At 45.3% G+C, this 17,263-nt stretch overlaps 1 protein-coding gene across 10 annotated transcripts in view; it reads right to left on the bottom strand.

The window, feature by feature from the left end:
• Positions 1–13,216, bottom strand: part of Hivep2 (HIVEP zinc finger 2) — a 194,525-nt gene extending 181,309 nt beyond the window's left edge. For 3 of the 10 annotated variants that reach the window (XM_031380458.1, XM_031380456.1, XM_031380462.1), the window contains exon 1: positions 11,717–12,632. The gene's annotated coding sequence lies outside the window, so the exon portion shown is untranslated. The other 7 variants (XM_031380460.1, XM_031380465.1, XM_031380459.1 and 4 more) reach the window with 4 other exon arrangements.
• Between the last annotated feature and the right edge of the window lie 4,047 nt (positions 13,217–17,263).

The raw sequence follows: 17,263 nt of genomic DNA, 5'->3' as shown, positions 1-17,263 counted from the left end.
CTGATGGCTCCAAAGGTCTCATCTATTCCTACAAGAGACTTTACATTGCAAAGCACCCTGCCATCAATTAAGCCCACAAACTCCAAACATCAGATCTTAAACTCAAGACATTAGTCAGTGTCATTTTAGAGACGGAAATGTGCTCAGTACCTCAGCCACATTTACTACACCACGTATCACAGCGAGAGAAGAAAAACATCTAAAGAGATTTTCTGCTGCCCCTAAAGGTGCAACTACTTCACACATAAACTCTTAACCCACTAGGGAAAAAAGTACCAAGAACTAAGCCCTGTGTGCTAAAGCACCAAGCCATGTGCATATTCCAAAATGCTATTCTTCACCCCCTCCCATCTTCTTTCTTCTTTCCCAGGGACACTTACTTGTCAAATACAAATAAGGACAGTTGTTTCCTTTATGCAGTGGTGTGGCATATCGTAAAAATCTCATATGGAACTTAAACCCAAACCAGTTGGCTTAAAGGCTATCACCAGTGTTAGATACACAATGAAACACTGTTTGTTTGTTTGTCTGTTTGTTTGTTTGTTGGCTATAAGATGGACTCATATAGTCTTGGACAGTGTAAAAACCCCAGCAATTACTATTGTTTTTGAAATGTCCTCTCCTTGTCTTCTAGCGTCCCCTCTTGTATCACTCATAAGAATAAAAAGACAGGTCAGGACAATTTCTTTGTAATATACATTGGTGAGATTATCCATTAAGGGATAAAACTTTTCCAGTTGTTAATGATCACTGTCAGGTTTCATTAGGTTTAACACTAGCAAATTCTCCCCAAACATCACCAAAACTCAACTGATGATTTAACAGATTTGGAGTCTGTCCATTAGAAAACTTGAACGTCCACATTGTGTGTCCAATTACTTGTTACATTCAATACTGTTGAGCGATGTGTTTTTTAAAAGGTCATTTAGAATATTCTGAGCCACTTGGCCCATTTTAAAGGCTACACTTGATTAAATTTGGGACCAAGTTCATCATGCATATTACTAAGGTCATCTGAACAAGTAAACAGATTACACATTCAAAAACAATTGCCTTTGGATGTGTTCTATGTCGTGGGGTTTCTTTATTTTATTTATCTACTGCTTGAATACAGCTGTAACTAGCTCCATATTAGCTTTGCCTGGTACTGGTCTATACCAAGTTAAAGCCCATGAGGAGACATTATCAGAAGCTGTGGAAATTCTGATCATTATTTCTCTATAAACACATATTCTACAATAAACTGCAGCAATAATAATCAGTCACCTCAAGAAGGTTCTGCTAACCCTTGTCACAAGCATACTGCTATATGTTGGGTTGTTTTTTTTTTTCCTCCTGCAACTGAATTATTCTCAAAAGTTAGTGTTGCTTTGCCTCTAAAAATAGCCTGATTCCCTTGTATTGCCCTGCTCCATTCCCAAGAGGCAGAGCAGTGGTACCAGCAAAGCTACACTTTCACAGATGAAAAAAACCAACAAAATATGATAGATGTACAGTCACTTGGCCTGAGTCATTTTGAAAATCAATAATGAGGCAAGCAATAAAGTGCTGGGGTCAGGGTTTAGAGCCATCCACTCTGGTGGCTTCTCCAGCCACACTGTGAGGTTTAATGAGCACACCCTCAGAAAAGCAAAGCCAGCATCGGAAATCTTCGTTTTTATTCCAAAAATTCTATACTTCTAAAATAAACCTTGACACATAGCTAATGACACGAAAATAAACCAAATGTTTATAACCTTGTGGTTTTCTTCCTTCCTTAAAGGCATGAAGACTATCCCAACTATAAGGATCTAGGGAAGAAAGAAACAAAAGTTGGATCATTGCTCCTAAGGCAATTAAAAGCTGAACTCCTGATGACCTATCTACAAAGTGCTGGGCTGGCCATCAGGACTGTCCCATGGGACACTGCCCAGTGCTCAACACAGAGAATTTCACCACCAGCTTCGTGAGACAAGGCAACGTTTCATTCCAACTCTGCCCTCCATTTCGCTTGGCCTCCATGGGGCAAGGGTAAATGGGGGGAAAATAATATCGTCTCTTTTTTACGCCGTATTTATCCTAGCTGGCCCACCAAGACACTTCCTTATACTCCCAACCTGTGTGCCAGAGCCGCTTCACACAACTCTCTTCCACAGAGTCTGCTGAGCAGAAAACTGAGCAAGAGAAAACTCACTCCTCAGACAGACAAATCCCAGTTCAGCAGACTATAAAGTCCTTCCTCAGCCATCGAGGGGTCAGTTAGTGTGTTCACCTGAGTGGAAAGGGGATTTAGACCATGGCTTCAAGAGAGCACAGAATAAAACAGAAAAGAGCAAGACACACTTAGTGGAAAGCATATTGAGGGACTGCCCATTGAGACTGAGTCTAGTCAAGACTCTGAACCATTTAAGGTTCCTTCCCTGGGATGTATGCACACCCCATCTTGCAGAGAGATAATTTTTTTTTTCCTAATCTTCAATGGCTGTCTCTGGAGATGTGGCAAATCCACATCATGTGACCACTGAGAACCACTCTTGTTGGCATGGAGAAGATGTCGCAAATCCACACCACGTAACCACTAAGAACCACTGTTGCTGGCATGCTTTAGTGGAAATGGGAGCCGTCCTAATCTACTAAAACCTTTATTCATTTGAATTAAGATTAAAATACAAATTCCAAATATGATCTTTGTGTCAGCACACTCACAAATGCACTTATAATACAAAGTGATGTGTCATTTGAAAATTTTTTTAAAAATTCTGTTTCATTCTTTTGCCAGGGCCTGACAACACAGAAGTATTAAATATTACTTAAATTCCTATGTGTCTTTTTTTCTTTTTTGGTCGGGGGGATAGAACCCTATGTTTGGTGCTGTTTTATACCCTCAAACCTCAAAAAGAATAGTGCTATAAATATACATACATGTATATATGATTATATGTGTATATGTTTACATATATGTATATAAATGCACACCTTTAAATTAGTGAGATACTAGAAGTGAGTTAAGTGATCTTTCAGTGTTTGTTTAAGTCCCATTAGGGATAAGAGACTCATTATGTGAGCAGAAATTATTGAACACCTTGAAAAAATGTAGCATAGTAACTGAATTTGTCAGAAAACACTTCTAAATCTGTCTAGTAGAATGCAAACTCTAAGGACTAAGGCCTCCTTTTACTAATCTATTCCCTGTGATGCTTCCATGTGTAGACCACCATCTTTCCTAGATCACCAATATTTGCTAAATTAACTAGGAAAGCATTTTAAAGTCAGCAGTCCCCATAAATGCCCAGTGGTGTCTCTTAAGTGGACCCAAGACCTCAGAGGTGAACGCTGCCTCCCCAGCTATTGAGACTTAGGCAAAAGTTCAAACTGGGTAATTCAGGCACCAAGGACTATTTTTAGACCAAAACCTTCCCACACCAGAGAATTCCGTTCACATCACTGGTACAGCACATGGGCTGAGCTGAATGAGAAGTATTCGAGATCTTAATTGGTGGTTCCATTTGTTAACCAGTGAAGCCCATTACATTATGACATTGTTTCCTAAACCATTTCAATCAAGAGTTTAACAGACCATTTGAAAATATCTCAGGAATATTGTACTGTCACAACAATTTGACTTCGTTTTGTGCTTTTTTTTATTTCAGAGTAATCTCCCTTAAAAATAAGCACAGCTGCCTGGTATTCTCCCTCACTAGGAGCACAGGGGTCAGAGCAGATGTTCCCACAAAAGTTTCAAGTTGACCCTCCAACAGATATTCCCTCCTTTCAAAACCTCAGGGCACCCTGTTCTGTTCTCAAATCCAGGCTCCTGACCCATGAGATGTCCACTGGACCCCTTAATGTGAACAGTCACACCCCATGGATTGGCACTGAGCCTTGAGTTCAAACCCTGCTCCACTAATGACTCAGTTCCTATACTTGTAAACACAGAGATAATGACACTAAATTGTCCCAGGGTGCTGGTGAACTCACAAGTGGGCAGGAGTACCTGCTATGGGGCCTGTCATAAGACAAGAGCTCTGTACACCTCCCATCCCTTCCTCCTAACTTATTTGCTAAATTGGCCCTGTGCCGCGTTTTTTTAAGTGTTGTTTTTTTTTTCAGTCTGGTAATACCATAATTACGGAATAAAATGACACTGCATCCCCTGTAACGAAAAAGTAGAATGTTAAACTGATAGAATATGCAGACTATGCGTTGGAAGAGGCTCCAGAAGCCATCTGTCCCAATCACTTTCGCTTCCAAATGAAGTCCGGAGAGCTGGGATGTCTGGCTTCCAGGTTGTCACAAGTTCCCTACAAAGACAGAGCCAAGCCTTTGCACACTACACTCCTCTATACCTTCCCTGGCTCTTGCCTCCCATTGCAGAGGCATGGCAACACATGTAATTTTCAGACAATTAAGAAGTATAAAATAACCTCAATTTAATTGCATCCAATTAACAAGGCAAATTAGCGTTTCATATGTACACTATTAAACTAGTTGTCTGGCTTCCAAAAGAAATAAAGCATCGTTTCAAATGAATCTCCCATTTTGGAGTACAAAGCTACTTATAATTTAAATTACCTTTCCAATAATCTTCCTTATATGGAATTAGACAATGTCTCTATTTTAAAATGTTTTCCCTACCTACCTAGGTAAGAATTAACAATGTTATTTTGTAACTATCAGTATTTTCTCTCTTGCCTAACACATATGATTTCCTAGGTTTATATGTTTGTGTGAGGGCATGTATACTTAAGTTTACCTGAAGCCTAGCTGCCAAAATCCCAGGTTTTTGCTGACTTTTCTCATCAAGTGAAATCTTCCCCAATGCATAAGATCTCCCATGACCTGCTTTTTTTTTTTTTTTCTGCCAAATGAACCTTTGCATCTAAACCCTCCACTCACGCTCCAAGACTGCCATGGGCTTAAATATACTTGGTTACCAATTAAAAACCATGTTCTAACAGCTTGCTTGTGAATCACCTATCTATTCCTTAACCACTGCCACCCCAAAGTACAAACACTCCATGATTTTAACTAAGAGCACTTTTACACACTGGCATTTGATGGTCAGCTTTCTCTCCTTCACTATGACTATTTTCTAGAGTGAAACTTTGTTGCTTCAAATAATAATGAGATGCTGCACTTAAAATTCTGCTCAGACCAGCATAAGCAATGTTTAATAAAGTATTTTAATCACTTTGTTTACTTACTTCCAGGTAACATTAAAACAAAGACAAGTCTTACTGTCACACAATGGAGACAGCTTCCATACTGAATTACACGGCATTCTTAATAATCAGCCTCCGCATTTGTGTGTGTGTGTGTGTGTGTGTGTGTGTGTGTGTGTATTTGTGTATGTGTGAATTTTATGGCAATCTAACTAGTTCCTTACCACCAAGAACTTTATAACCTTTCTAAACCACATACTTCAGAGCATTATTGCTCTTGCCCAATCCTCAGGCGCATACCGACTTCCTCCATAGACTTTCAAGGTCCTAGGGATTCCAGAGCCAGCCACCTTTCCAAGCTTGCCTGACTCTCCCAGCAAAGCCCCCAGCTTGTGCCCCGCCCCCACCCCCTCCGGTCTCCACCACCACACCTATTCATGTAGTTTATTCAGCCTTCAGTGCTCCCAGGTTTAAATCCCCTTTCCTTCCTTCAGTTCTTTCCAGTTTAGGAAGCAGGAAGCTTCCACTTTTATTCTTCCTGGACTTGGAAGTTTTAATTCTATATTATAGTAAGGTTTACTGGTAAATGATACATCTTCTCCAGGCTAAAAAAGAAACCTTAAAGTTGGCGGTAACTGTCCCGTTGTCTTGCAGTGAGATTGTCTACAGAGTCTAGACTTGGACTGACACTTACATTTCCCAATAATAAATAAGATGGAGACTGTGCTAATAAAATGATACAAGTGGAAAGGAGAGGCATCATCACAAGCCTTTGTTTCCAGTCCTTTTCCTTCAACATCATGTTACTGTGACTCCAAATCATATGGAATTAAATGCCGATATTTGCAGTCCTGTACATAAATTATCTGGAGAATTGCAAGCTTCACCCTTCACTAGTTGTTAAGAAATACATAGTTCATACACAGGCCCAAAGATTAGTTGGTTACTTAACACAAAGACCCTGTTTTAAAAACCTCTGAATTTGGAGTTATTCATTAATTACATCAATGATACAGGCCAATCCAGTTTACTGGAGCCCCCAAATAAATATTTTTGAAATATAAATTCCTTATGATTACAGATAGTAGTACAACCTGAAGTCAGCTCATCCAGTACCATTAAAAACTTCCATAGGATCAGAACGGATTGATTAATAAATAAACACTACAGAGGAGATGTCTGTTGTACAGGTTCGTCCAGCCCCAGGAAATTCACTTTCCAACAACCATCTTCTAGACTGGCCAAGAGCAAGGCCAACAAACAACCTGATTTGCTAGGAGCAGGCCTCATTTCTGCCTGGTTGGATAATCATTCATGTGGTCAACCTGCCTCAGAGGAGGCCTGATCCACAAGGTCTGGCCTTGTCTTGTTATCAGCCCTCCATCCCCACTGGCCTGCTTTCAGCCATGGACACATGGACATCTCCCAACCTCATCACAATTCCATTGTCCTTTCAACACTTTCCCATTCACTTTGCTTTACTTGACTCTTTGCTCCCAGACCAGGGTGATATAAACTCCTTATGTACCTTCCACAGCACTGAAAATGGATGCAGTGTTCCACATTCAATGCATGAGCAGTATCTGTCCATCAACTCCCTGATTTGACCTATCATATCCTTAGTAGCTAACGTAAGTCCCACCCATAGAAAATAGTATACAATGCAAGACTTGATGGCAGAACATCTGCCATAGTATTCTAAAAAGACAACTAAAATTATGGGTGGGAAGTGTTTTAAAAAAAAAAAAAAGCGACCCTGATTATTCCTGACCCTGCAGTCAACCATCCTATGAACCCAAAGTGATGACACGCAACCTGCTTCCTGCCCAGACTCACCCTTGGGGACAGAAGCATCATTTGTATCTCTTCATCTTTGTGTCGAAGTGGTTGTTAACAACCTGGTTTAAGCTAACAAGAAAACTAAATTTATAGATTAAGGTAGACAGTATGATGGATCATACACAACCATATGATAAAATTAGCACCTCTTTGGTCCAGACCAATGGTGGGTGATATGAAATATCAATCAGTTCTGGTTCAGTTCAAACATGTAGCTATCCCAGGCCCATGTCACTTTAATACTGGCTCATCACAGAAAAGCCAAATTTGAATGGAGACAAGAAACACATCCTCTTTGTGAAGTTGTGGATTGTGTCTCAACAATTAAGTGCTAAAATACTTTTTCAAATGACCTACAAGCCATCTGAGACCTTTAGCAAATACTGATTTTCAAACTCTTTAAGTTTTACCATAATAACACAAAGGCAGCACTGCTCCATTGTGACACCAGGAACCAATAAAACATTTCTCAGACATTTCCTTCACGCACACACAACTGTGTTATCATAAAAGCCTCCCTATTGTTTTTTCTTTTTTTTAAAAAAAAGATTTATTTTATGCATATGAGCACACTGTTGTTCTCCAGACACACCAGAAGAGGGCATCGGATCCCATTACAGATGGTTGTGAGCCACCATGTGGTTGCTGGGAATTGAACTCAGGACCTCTGGAAGAGCAGTCAGTGCTCTTAACAACTGAGCCATCCCTCCAGCCCCTCCCTATTGTTTTTAATACTCTATGTTCACCCACAGTTTCATAGAAAAGCCCTCACGTAACCATTGGCATTACTGACAACCTTCAGTGATTGAAACAAACCTACTTAACATGCACAGTTTGAGGTTCCAGATGAAACCTGAACTCCAGGAAGCACAGTTAGAAAATTTCCTAGGCTCCACTCTCTGATGCCACTCTAAAAGTCACAACACCAATATACCAAGATTTAGTCCAACCACAGACTCAGCGAATTCACATGCAACTTTGTAAATGAGAAGTCTAACTCTGAAATGTTCAAGTAGAGGTATACAGGAGAGCCACTTCTCCACCTATAGGTCTGATATAAAGGACTAACACAACACAAAGTTGTCCCTGTGTTTGTGTGAACTAATGTGTGAAAACTGTATGATAGCTAACGGGAGGGGAGCAAGCCTTTCCACCCACAGCCACATATCTAACTGATCTGAGCCACATTCCCCTTATTATAATAGTCACCATGCTAGGTTTCAATTACTCCACATCTAATACTGCACCACACTTTCACCATGCCAAATATTTTCTACCAATCTTTCCTATGTTGAAGTTTTCAAACTAAACTCTGCTAGCTACTGGTACCAAGTCAAGAACTGAAAAGAAACATAAATAGCAAACTTATTATTTGTTGTTGTGGCTGAAATGAAGTCCTTAGCACACATATGTGCGTACACACACACACACACACACACACACCACATTGCCAAAGTATAAAATAAAATTCATCATTTTACTGGAATAAACATAAGGCACTCAACCTGATTCCTGAATAATGTCATAGTGCCAATAGTTCAAGCCGACACATGCACTATTATTCTTCAAGGCACGCCTGCATATATGTTGTTTTCTGTTTTGTTTCATAGTAACAAGAAGATCTGTAAACGCATCCCATGGAAAAGAAGCTGATCAATCGAAAGATTCTGCTAGGTAATCTTTCAATGTAGTCTACCAGGACCATTTCCTTATGTGGTATGTTAACAGAAATAAATTCTTCTTACGGCATCTATTACAAAAATGTTTTATCTAGGTCAGTATTATTTTGCCAACCCTCCATCTAACCAGTTAAAATATAATCTATCATATATTTATAGTATATAGATAGTACATATCCTAAATATGTACTGTCATTAATATTGACTACCATTCTCCTCAACTGTCCCAAATCAATTTTCAAATACTTAATTTTAAGCAACTTTAAATACATAGATATTAGTTGGTGCTAATAGTTAATTTAATAAAATACAATCACTAAAACACACTACAGATGCCAATTACCAATTTTGTGTTATCCCCCACCTATTCTCAAAGCAAAAAACTATCTCAGAAAATTTTCAAAAGAGTCAGTCCTGTACTATTTATTTTATTATAATATTTATTATAAGTATGTATATTATAATTGTAATATTTTATTTTTCTGCACATGAGAACTCTACTGCCCATTTCAAGCCTAGTGGTGGAAGAGATTATGACACTTGAAGCCCACTGGTTCTGTGTATATGGACAACTCTCTTCCTGCTTAGAATAAAAATGCAGTTGTAATCTGATACCGTGACTCCTTAGGGTTCCACCAGAATTTTCTCTTGGCAATAAAAAAAAAAATGATTTCCACCTTATTCACATGCACAGAATAAACTGCTGGACTTACATCCTAAAACTCAAACCCAGCATGCTCATTATACAATCCTCTTGGGTAATTTGTAACATTGTATCTTGGCATGCCTATTAGACATATAAGCAACCAGGCATTCACAAATCCTAACACACTATGTATGTAACAATATATGAATATACTTAAACAACTTGGTTTGCTCAAGGACAAATAGAATCATTATCACTAGAGGAAAAGGGTCTAAAGTTCCATGGCCTTTTTCTAGGGGCACAGATCACTGAAAATGTAATTAGTATGAATCTTATAAATACTTCCAAGTAATTTCTGGGTTTGATTATTCACGCAGAAGAAACTGCTAAAGAGAAAAGAAAAGAAAAAAACAATAGCCCTCAAAGAGGGCTGTGAGTTGGCAAAAACAACAAGAAGAAGAAGATACAAAAACAGCCCTCCTGTGAATTACTGAAATCTCTTGCTTTGGAAATGGAAGAATGTACCAGTACAGTTTTTTAAATAAATTGAGTTATTTTTAAAATGGCAGAAAAGGAAGGAGGGGGAAAAAATCAGTTCAATTTTTCTATTATAATGAAAGGACCGGAAGCAAGCCTTTCTGTGTTCATTTTAGGCCTAAATAACTGTGCAGAGCATAAGGGTTTTTGCAATGTCAGTTGCACACACAGCTTCCTGTGTGAATTCTAAGCCATTACAGGTGTCCTGGGGTTTCCAGTGTAACCTATTATCAAGAGATTCCTCTGGTCGCCTCTATGCTCACCCCGCTGCCCTCAGGCCAAGCACATCACTGAGGGTCTCCTCCCAGCGACTGTGTTACAGACCCTTTCTCCTCTCTGCGTCTCCGAGGTGAGAGCGCCCACTCTCCCTTGGCGACACAAGTCAAAAGCTTTCGCATTCAGAGGACTAGTTCCTGCAGTCCTTTGCACTTAGATGCTTTCAAGTAGGCGACTGAAGAACCACTACAAGAAACCCTGCTTCCCCTCGGTCCCTTCCCCACTGGGAGCCTCATCCCTGCAGCACAACATCCAGAGACCCTCTCCGACCTTCTAGCCTCCACAGAGACTGAGCGTGGAGGGTTGGGGTCGCCTTTTCTCCCGTCCTCTGCTGCACTGGGTATGTTATGTAAGAGGGACAGAACGCGGGAGGCACATGCGTATAAAGCGCACCGATCTGTGATAACAGCTGGGATGGCAAGGCTGATCTGGAGTCGTTCCCCCACCAAATACGACAGACGCATCACCCCCACCACACACACACACACACACACACACACACACACACACGCACACACACACACACGCATACACATACACACGCACATATAGAAGCTATGTTTTCCTGTCTTAGCCCTACCAGCACCAGACGCACAGAATGGAAAGGAGGGGGTTGGGGGGTGAAAGGAGGTGAGAGGTGCGGCGGCAGCAGCACATCTGCTTTGATAGCAGCCAGCAGAGCCGCCGCGGCAGAGAGCCCCTCGTTAACCCCCTTCCTGTGGCTGCACCACGTCATGGAACATTCCCGGAACGGGCCAACGTTCCACCCACTTCAGGGAACAGACATAAAGGCGCAGACCCAGCTCCTCGCGGTGCACTGCCCAAACACACATGTTTCTTCCCGATCCCCCGACCAGAAGCACAAACAAGCATGCAATCCGCCCCCACCCGTCTCCACGCGCCGGGGGCCAGCCGGCGGCGGCTGGAGCCGCTCTGCGGCCAGTGCACCCGCAAGGCGAGGGCGCCTCCGCCTGAACCTTCCATGGAGACAGTCCCCTCCTTCTTCGCTTCCTTCCTTCCTTCTCTCCTTCCTTCCTTCCTTCCTCGCTCGGGAGGAGAAAGGAGTCACCGAAATGCCCAGCGCCAGCGCCTCCGCTGCGCTCGCTCGGCCGCAGGCCGGCGGCCCGGCCCTTGCCGTCCGCTCGCCCGCTCGCCCGCCTGCGCCGCCCCCAGCCCCGCGCCGCGCCGCGCCCCCTCCCCCGCTACCTGACAACGGGCCGCCGGCCGCGGCAGCCGCAGCGGTGGCCCGGCGGTGCGCGCCGGTGCACGTCCCTCATTAGTAACCAGGCACATTCCTGCCTCCAGCGCTCCCGCGCGGCCCCCTCCCCCCAGGACATTACGCAAAGCAGCCTCCCCTCATCTGCATAGAACCTCGGCCAGGGTATTCCCCGCATTTCCCAACGCGCCCGACCCTCCTTGCCTAGGTCTCCCCCATCCCCGCCCCCTCCAACCCCTTACCCCTGGGCCACCAGGAAAGCGGCCGGGGGCGCGCGCCGCGAAGGGGGCGTTGGAGTTGGGCGAAGGCGTTTTCCAGGGTAAAGTGAAACAAGCTCGATCTCTGGTGCAGGCAGGAAAAACACGGCACCGAGGCCACTTACCGAGCCGAGAAGGGACCTAGATTCCCGCCGCTCTGCTCTGCCGGCGGCCGGTGCGCCCTCCACGCACCCCAGGGCTGCACCCAGTCCCCAAGAGTCGAGGCATGGAGGGAGGCTGCTACCCAGCCAGGAGACCTTTCAAGTTGCTCGGGCTCCCGGCAAGCTTCAATGTCCAAGACTCAACTTGGCAAAGACTTGTGCCACAGTCACCGAAGATGTCTTTTTTCTTTTTCTTTTTTCCTTTTTTCTTTCTCTTTTTGCGGAGACCCTCCTCCACCGGAGAGAGACAGCGCACGGCGGCGCCCCGCTCTCCAGCTCTCCACCCCCTCACCTCCAGCCCGCCTCCCGCCGGCCGCCAGCCTCCCGGCCGCGAGCCCCTCGGGCGGCTGTCAGCTCCCGGCAGTCGGGGTGACAGCGGCCGAAGGAGGGCGCGACGCGGCGGGCGGTGGGGGGGGATCCTCGCAGCCGCGGCGGCCGCTCACCTGTAAAGTCACCGCAGCGCAGGAGGAGGAAGAGGAGGGAGAGAAGGAGGGGAGGAAAGCCCCCCGATGCCCTTGTTCTTGCTGCCGTGGCCGCTCCTCGCCCAGGCTGAGCGTGTCTGGTGGGGGGTGTCTGGTAGCATTTCCTTAAGGACAGAGGGAGGGCGGGCGCGGAGGGGGGAGGAGGAAGGGAGGCGATCCCCACTGCCAGCCCAGGCTCCTCTTGCCTTTATTTATATATTTATTTTCGGACACTGTTAGGAGCTGGAGCCAGGGCGGGGGCCAGGGCCGCCAGGCTGGGGCTGGAGCCGCGGGACCCGGGCCGCAGTTTGTCGGCGTGCGGGAGCCGCAGCGGCCGCCTCCCCTCCGGGCTGTGGACGCACCGGGTTATTCCTGGCAGCGCCTCCCCGAACAGAAGTTACTAGGAGGAGTGCGCGGCGAGGGCGGGCGGGGGAGAGGGGAGGGAGGGAGGAAGAGGGAGAGACTCAGCCAGCGACGTCATCGGATCCCCCAGCGCGTCCCTGGGAGGGAGGCTGAACCAGAAAAACCAGTCTGGAGCAGGCCAGCGGGGCGAAGGATGTGCGACCCGGACTGGCCCCGCCGCTGCGGGCGCGCGGGGTGGGAAGGTCGCGGTCGCGCTAGCTTCCCTGGGAGTCGAGATCTCCCCTGAGAGCGGGTATCAGCTTGCCACGCAGAAACACTGGGGCGTCTGGAGCGGTCTGAGAATGTCCTACTAGGGTGTGGAAACCTCCTTCGCGCCCATCCCCTTCCCTCTCTACCCCTTTTCCCACGCACTGGTTCCTTGCCTTCCTAGGGCAGGAAATTAAGTGATCAGTGGGATCCTTACATTTTGCCCGGGTGCCGGGGCTCTCTCTCCTCTTCACCCTCGATGTTGTTATCAATTCAGGGGGGAAAAAATTATGCAGCAGCCCTGGAACTCTCAATGTGTTTCACTAGCATTTTCCGTGCCCCGGCGGAAGCACGAAGTTTTCACGCGCTCGAAATGCCCCAATTGCTTTCCCCGGGGTCACTCCCCAGGGCGCCCCGAGTGCACCCTGCTCAGGAAGCCGCCCGCCCTCGTCCGGGTATTCAAATAGGCTAGGGTAGCGACCCGGGGAGCAGCTGCCGGCTTCCTGGGGGGCCGAGCGGGGAAAGGGGGCGAGCTGCCACCTCCAGCTGCGCGCTTCTGGTTCCCTGCTAGGGACTGAAATCACACCCAGCCCTGGGAGAGCTGGGCGGGGCTGGGGGAGGGGAAGGGAATCCCAAGCGAGTAGGGGCCGGGACTCTGGCTTCCTCCCCAGCCCGGCAACACCCTGGGGACACCGGGGCTCCCTCGGGCCGTTACCCAGCGTGTGTGGACTCGTGTGCACCCTCAAGGGAGGTTCCCAGGAGGTCGCTGCGCCGGAGCGCAGACACCGGCTTCTGGGCGGTGCCGACGCCCGGAGCGCCTCCTCCGGGTGGGCTCAACGCGGAGCTCGACCGCGCGCCACCCACCCTTTGGATCCAAGCGTTCTGGAGCACCCTGGGGCCGTAGCACCCTCTTCCCCACCCGCCTGTCCGCGCCGCCGCCCAGCCCGGGGCGGAGTAAACAAGAGACGCACAAGATTTGACCTGGCGCGACCCAGCTTTCTGGCCGGGGTTCCCCCGGAGCAGGTGACTCCGTGGGAGGGGTGGAAATTAGCCTCTGGAATTCCGGGCCTGACACTTGAACTGTGGTTCTGCTTTAAGGCAGGTAATAACTATGAGATGTTTTAGGTCTGAAGTCTCAGTTTTCGCAGTTACCAAACGCCAAGACATTAAAAAAAATCGCTACCCTTCTCATTACAAATGAATATATTAAAAAGGAAGGGCCGCCTCTTTAATGAGTTGGAGAATAACGCCTTTGGTTTCATTTTGGTTTTGGTTTTGGTTTTGACCTATAAACAGTATTATGAGAGTCCCCATGTCGTGACAGCATTGCTGCGAAGAGCGACTCTACAAAATGCACTTTTAATCATTTTTGGAAGAAGAAAATCTGGAGATACTGAATAAACTCCACTGTTTTTTTTTTTTTTTCCAGTGGATCTCAAACTCGGCTCGCTTCCCTTTAGGCAGCCTTTCCTTTCACTGTATAAGTTTCTTGATGTTCAGCCGCCTGCTGCCTTAACTAGAAATTCTTAATAGAAAAAACATTCTACCAAGCATCATTTTAAGTTACATCTTAAAACCAAATGTGATTTTCAAAAAGTCCCCCCCTCGCGCTTTCATGCCCACCTGCTAAAAGTCCGTTTTATTTAATTGCTTAATAGAGATTACTCAGTTTCTTTAAGAATCCAATTTCCTTTCAGCAAACACAACACAGCAGCTGCCCAAGCACTCAGAAACTGAGCAAACAGAGTAGCAGGCAGCTTTGCTTTGGTGGAGTGAATGTTAGTTGAAAACTTAACCACTTTTTAAAAAGCTAAAGGAAGTAGGATATTGTGACTATATTCAGGTAAATAGGTAATTTAAATACATACTTTAAAAGAGAGGCAATATATAAACAGTTAGGAAGGTCTGATCCTACCACAGAAGGACCACTGAAAACATTGTCTCTAATCAATCTTCGACATTTTTTCAATGATTGCTTTGTCTGAAAATTATCAAGCTTTAAGGATGATAGTCTGGACTGAGTTGTTGAAGAGACAACTGTTGAAAGCATGCATCAATGCTAATGCCAGCTAACAGGTGACCCTGTGGGAAGGGTGGAAGTTAGCCTCCAGAATTCCTGGCTCAAGAACTGAGCCATGGTTCTGCTTTAAGGCAGGCAAATCACCAATAACTATGGAATGTCAACTGGAACAACATTCACTATCTTTCTATACATCAATCGTTGCTTTCTGTCTAATAGGCCCAAGACTTGCCTCATGCAAGCCAAAGTGCAAGTCAGTGCTAGGCATTTCAAAGCCAGATGCCTATGGGACTTTGGGGCTCCTGTCTCCCCACTCCTCATCTTCACCTCCCCCATAGGTCTCATGTGTCTGGCCTGCTGTTTCAACTTCTCTTGGAATGGTTGTACCACCAATACCTTCTATGCAAATCTCTCTTATAACTCATATTGTAGATCTATATCCCATGCACTCTGCTCATAATCTGGTTGCTTACAAGGATGGAGAGTATAGTAACAGAAAAACTCTTTCTCCAAAGCTGAAGATGACTTTGGTTAGAAAACTGCATGCTACCCCCAAGAAAAGTGAGGCTAAATGAGGCACAGTGAATCCAGCTGGAGCACCCCTATGGAGCACCAGCAACCAGGCAGAACTTCCACCCCTTTACTTACTCTGCTCTCAGCATTTCTCAGTTTCAAAGGAAAGAAGATTTTTAGCAATCTGTGTTGTGAGGTATTAAACTAAAATACAAATGGGTCTGGGCACACTTACAGTTTTTCATCCTGTGACAAGAAAAAAAATTACTATCACTGAAAACACATGTATTGAGATTTCTACTCGGAAGAAAGAGAAGAGAAGCAGGGTATGTAATGAACATGAGAGTCATCCTACTGAATAGGATTTGAAAGGTAAAGAGACTCAGAGAGAAGGAAAAAAAAAGGAAACCTAGATTAAGCATATAGGTAGAGTTCTGGGTAGTCCTGTTACTATGTCAACTACTGGGGTTAGAGTGACCCGGAAAGAGAAGCTTGCTACCCAGGCTTAAAGGAATCATTTAGCATTTCAGGTATCTGGAGGACAAGTATTTTCAGGAAATAGAAAAGATTAACATAAAGCTTCCAGTCCCAGAATGTGTGCAGCCCTCAAGGGCAGAAGGTTGGGCATGGAGAGCCTGAGAAACCAATGAAAAATGTTAGAGAAAGGACTGAAGGAGCTGAAGAGGTTTGATAAGAAGAACAACAATATCAACGAACCAGACCTCCCAGAGCTCCTAGGGACTAAACCACCAACAGAAGAGTACACATGGAGGGACCCGTGACTCCAGCTGCATATGTAGCAGAGGATGGTATTGTCAGGCACCAGTGAGAAGAGAGGCCTTTGGTTCTGTGAAGACTCCATGCCCCGGTGTAGGGGAATGCCAAGGTAATGAGGTGGGAGTGGGTGGGTGGGTTGAAGAGTACCCTCATAGAAGCAGGGAGTTTCTGGAGGGGAAACTGGGAAAGGGGATAACATTTGAAATGTAAGTACATAAAATATCCAGTAAAAAAAATGGGCCCTTCAGTCTACCGTAAGGATCCCTCCCACTCTAGGACAAGTTTGAACACAGGCAAGTTTTCGACCACCCAGTCCCCCTCTACCTGAAAAAAGTCTAGTGCTTAAGACCTACTTCAACAGGCTACAAACCTGATTGTCAAGAGGACATTGTACATAGAACCAACCCTGTTGCTAATTGAGGCTCTTGTAGTCAAATCTTCAACTCCGATATTAAAAGCGCATGAAAGAAGAGGCTGTTTATTATGTGGTCGACAGGAAGCAGCAAGAGAAATGTGGTACTTTGAAGAACGGTCCTCAGTTTGTGGAACTGTATGGGAAGCATTAAGAGGTGTGGCTCCAGCCACCTGTTCCCATGCCTCTGCTCTTTCATTATAGATTCTAACCCTCTGGAACTAAAAACTCCATCTTTTCTAAGTTGCCTCAGTTATACTGTCTTGTCATAGCAGGACAAAAATCACGAAGATGAGGAGAAAGGAATGGGGTCATGATGTAACCTCCAAACATAAGCTTCCTCCACCTAGACTCCTGCCTCCAAAGCTTTCCCCAACATCTGTACAACCATTTGGGGAACACGAATTCAATTAGTAGGCCTAGGAGGGAACTTCAGATTTAGAAAAGTACATGCCACCACCCCTGAGTTCCAACGCTTATGGACATTTTGTAATGTAAAAATGTTTTAGTCTATCAAAAAATACTCACCCAAAGTCTCCAGAGCTACAACACTTACTCAATTCAGTGTCTGCACTGAGACTCAGTGCACACCCCAGTCTGACCCTGTTCAAGCAGGCCCCTCAGAGGCTCTCACCTTTCAAGGGAAAATTTTCAAATGAGTTGAATTTTTATATGTTTGAGTCAGCCATGAGTGGCATGTGACCAATTCCTACAATACC

Source organism: Mastomys coucha, unplaced genomic scaffold (assembly GCF_008632895.1).
Source record: "Mastomys coucha isolate ucsf_1 unplaced genomic scaffold, UCSF_Mcou_1 pScaffold2, whole genome shotgun sequence".
NCBI classification, from domain to species: Eukaryota; Metazoa; Chordata; class Mammalia; order Rodentia; family Muridae; genus Mastomys; species Mastomys coucha.
This window is presented reverse-complemented; position numbering and strand designations above follow the sequence as displayed.